The 4,350-nt window shown below is 43.4% G+C and overlaps 1 long non-coding RNA gene across 1 annotated transcript; it reads right to left on the bottom strand.

Moving 5' to 3' along the window:
- Positions 1 to 70: 70 nt before the first annotated feature.
- On the bottom strand, positions 71 to 3,284 carry LOC124234518 (uncharacterized). The gene is made up of 3 exons (XR_006887336.1): positions 3,139 to 3,284; positions 1,055 to 1,174; positions 71 to 176 (listed from the first exon to the last, which is right to left on the bottom strand). It is a non-coding gene; the product is annotated as an uncharacterized LOC124234518 (long non-coding RNA).
- Between the last annotated feature and the right edge of the window lie 1,066 nt (positions 3,285 to 4,350).

Consider the following 4,350-nt stretch of genomic DNA (forward strand, 5'->3'; position numbering starts at 1 on the left):
AGGACTCAAGGGACAGCTCTTGAATTTCATTCCCAAACCAGGGCCACTGCATCCCCACTGCTGCCTGGTGCAGCTGTACCTGAAACAATGTTATCTGCTTCCAAAAAGCCCTTCTTGAGGTCTCCTTTCTCAATCTTGCGCCCAGATCCATAAAAGGAGTTGTGTTTTATGGCATCCTGAGGGTGAAAAAGAAGCGTCAGTAACTTGGCTTTCAGGGGAGGAAAGTAGATTCCAATGGGGGAAGAGAAGTGTTGGAATGGCTGCCTTTCTCTTCTCCGATGGGCATCTCTACAAGTTTCTTGTACAGACTTAAAGTGAGCTCACATGCAGCCCGCAGGGTCATATTCCTCCATTTCCTCAGATATACATGGACAAGCTCGGATCTTGAGGAAAAGCAAAGAATCCCTCAAGGAACCAACTGGAGCTGAAACTGGGAAGGAGGAGCTCAGTCTGCCATTAGTAGACTGAGTCTAGGATCATGATGGGGAAGGTTTCATAGGACCGCACAATCCCAGGACTGGAAGAGATTTTAAAACCTATGTAAAAGAAGACGTGGTGTATATATACATATATACAATGGAATATCACTCAGTCTTTAAAAAAAGCAACATTGTGCTATTTGTAACAACATGGTTGGACCTAGAGGGTATTATGCTGAGCGAAATAAGTCAGACAGAAAAAGACAAATATCATATGATTTCACTCATATGTGGAAGATGAACAAACAAACACATAGATCAGGAGAACAGATTAGTGGTTACCAGGGGAGAAGGGGGTGGGGAGAGGGAAAAAGGGGTAAAGGGACACATATTTATGGTGACGGATAAAAACTGGACGGTTGGTGGTAAATATGATGAAGTCTGTACAGCAACTGATATATAGTGATGTACACTTTAAATTTACACAATGCTGTAAGCCATATGACCTCAGTAAAATGATTTTTTAAAAAACCTATCTAGTCAACCCCCCTCTGCTCGAATCTCCTCTAGAGGATCCTAATAAAGTCACCTCCGGGGAGCTTACCCCTCTCCACAGGAAGCCCATTCTCCATTACCTCGATTGTGATAATGGCTGGAAGGTCTTCATAGGTGATTTTCACTGCTTGAGCAGCTCTCTGTGCATGTTCTGGGGTGTCGGTGACCACAGCACCAATGATGTGCCCAACACAAGTCACCTAGGAGCAGAGCCAGAGTGCTGAAGAACATAACTGAGCTCCTCATGAAGCAAATTATTTTGGGTTGTCCAAAAAGGCCAAGGAAACCCCTGCTCCCACTGTTTCCTGCTAAGACCCATTTTAGGAATGACCTGGGGCTCTTTATTTACTTATCCTACTATTTGGAGTTATGTGCTTCTTCATAAATGTTTAGAATCAATAGAACTAAAATAGGAGTTAGAGGTCACTCGTATCAGGATGGCAAACTCGCCTCATTTCAAGGGCCAATTCTGATGATTTAGTACTGGCAGCCTGTTGAGAAGCTGCCCAGGATAGAATGTTGTGATTGATTAGTGATGTCTGTCATGAGCAGCCGAATGGGAGGTGTGGCAGCACAAAGGGCATCTGTCCACTCGGATCTACTCCAACACCCTTGTTCTTCATGTGATGAGATGGAGACCCAGAAGGCAAGATCACAATTGGCTCATGACTAGAACATGACTAAATCTTAGACCCTGACTCCCAATTTCCTTGTCTTTCTACCATCCCCACTCTATTCTATCTTCCATTCCCCAGATTTATACCAGAAGCTTCTCAAAGGCACCAATCATGTCTTACACCTCATCTAGATGCCCAGAAGCAGTAGTTCCCAACTGCTGGTTCTTAGACTTGATGACCCATAAACGAGCTTTTTTGTTAGATTTATAGAATAGTGATTATTGTTTACTTTTCATTTAATAATTTAGTCCCTATAAAAGCTTAATGGATCTCCTTCAGAGATAATTTTCCCCCAACATCCCCCAAAAAATAAACGACAGAAAAATTGTCCAACTCGTCACTTTGGAATATGAGGTTTCTGACAATAGGAACCAATACTAAGCATGTCTCTCTCTGATATTTATTTCTTGAGGACCCAATTTTCTTGACTTAATTCGTTAGCACAGAGGTTGTTGAACCTGGCTGATTCTCATTGACCGTAACACCAGCAATGGTCGTAAAGGCTCTTGAAATCTGTGAAGCAGTTTGTTCTTCATTCAAATGCTCTCCTTTTGAAGACCTTGGGTCTCATGGTTGTAGTTTTTTTATTCTCTTCTTCACTTTTATGTCAACAATAATGTGAATTTGCCCTCCAGCCACATCTACCCTCCTCCAATTTGCCACATTTGATCTGCGTTGGAATTATAAGATGACTGTCTGAGAACTATGCTAAAAGTATATGGATCTTAGTAGCAGCGATCTTGAATGTTTGGAAACTTTTTTTCTTTTTTTAGGAAGATTAACCCTGGGCTAACGTCTGCTGCCAATCCTCCTCTTTTTTTTCCCCTGAAGAAGACTGGCCCTGAGCTAACATCTATGCCCATCTTCCTCTATTTTACATGTGGGACACCTGCCACAGCATGGCTTGATAAGTGGTGCATATGTCCATGCTCAGGATCCAAACTGGTGAACCCTGGGCCACAGAAGCAGAATGCACGAACTTAATCGCTATGCCACCAGGCTGGCCCCTGGAAACTTTTTTTTTGTCAGAACTCCCTATGTAGTTGAAATCAATAGATGAACTTTCATAAAAAGGAATTATCAATACACATAGTGGTGGCATCATGATTTCTATTCTGGCTAGTTTGTTTAATGTATTATTATTTTCTTTTAATAAAGGAGCTTAATTGTACACTTAAGAACCTGATTTTCAGTTCAAGTACAATCACCAGCCTTGTTTTATGCATTTTGGTGTGGAATCATCCTACTACGTACAAATAGCAGCCATCAATTAGATAAACAAGTAAACATTAAGTTAAAATTAACAGTGCTGCCAGGCATGTGCTATCCTTTTGTTGATCGTCCTGAATACTGACCAATTGGATGACGGTCACAAAATGTGCAAATGTATCATCTTTCCAAGATTACGGATTTGAAGGAATGAGCACAAATTAAAACTTAAATACTCATTCCACTAACTTCATAGAAAAAAAAAATCCAAGACGTACCTCATCCTTCGCAAAGACTGTTTCATCATTAAAAAGTCCAGTTTTGTTACTCCCCGGAATATCATCAGCAGAGAGAAAGCAAACAAACCCTGGCACCTTCTGAGCTTCTGACGTATCGATGGACCTGCAAGAATGAGCCACATGAGGGGCCAGGCAGGAAAACCGAAGAGGAAGACCTGTCACCCGTTTGGATATCTCTGCCCTCCTTTTGATGGTTTTTCCTCCACTCTAATTTCTCCCCTCTCTATCTTCTATTCTATCCTGTTCTATTCCATTCTACCCTGTTCTGCTCTGCAAAGGTTGATTAAATGCTTACCATGTGAGGGCACTGTGCTGAGTGCTGTGGGGGATATGAGATGAACAGGACAGGCCCGCCCCCATGGACCTTATACAAGGTTCTCTTCTGGTCTCCAAGTACAAGGGAACCAAATCATAGTGAGTAGCATTTACTTGGAGAGCTCCAGATAAAACCACATCACAGCTAACACCCATCCAGAATCAGCACATTAGAGCCCTTGCTGTACAACTGATCCAGCATCCCAGGACATCGTCACACTGCCGAATTTCTCTCCCCACATTCATGGACCTATCCCAGCATGGTGGGGCACCCCGGTCATAATAAGGCAATCCAAACCCCAAAAGGAGATTGCCTGGAGACTTTGTCAATTCTAATGGTGTAAACTATGTACTGCTAACTCTGGCCCATGCCCCCATGGGGAAATAGGGCAGAGGCCCCTAGAGAAACATATGGAAACCCCTCTGAAGTACCAGCCAACTTCCAAACAGGTAACCCTCACCAGAGCCACTGAAAGTCACGTCATTATCCCCATTTTACATTTGGGGAAACTCAAGCTCAGGGAAGCTAAGTAGCTGTTCCAAAGTCACCCAGCCAGAGAGCAGCACAGCTGGGATTAGGACCGAGGTTAAGCTACGAAGACCGCCAAGGTCAGGTGGGCTTCTGCTCTACCACACTCCCTTCCAAGAACGTGCAGCCAGGAAGGCCCTGATGGAAACAGTCATTACAGAGTTCCCCCCGCTACCCAAACCCTATCCTCCTGCATCCCTTCAGACATCACTCAGATGGAGCAAAGTAGTCTGAGTGTAGATAATGCGGGTCATGGTACTGTCCACATGGGCTCAAGATAAGGACAAAGGCAAACGAATTTACCCTATGGCTGGACACCATAGCATCTGAAACAAACACTTTTTTTT

Source organism: Equus quagga, unplaced genomic scaffold, assembly GCF_021613505.1.
Source record: "Equus quagga isolate Etosha38 unplaced genomic scaffold, UCLA_HA_Equagga_1.0 83467_RagTag, whole genome shotgun sequence".
NCBI lineage: Eukaryota > Metazoa > Chordata > Mammalia > Perissodactyla > Equidae > Equus > Equus quagga.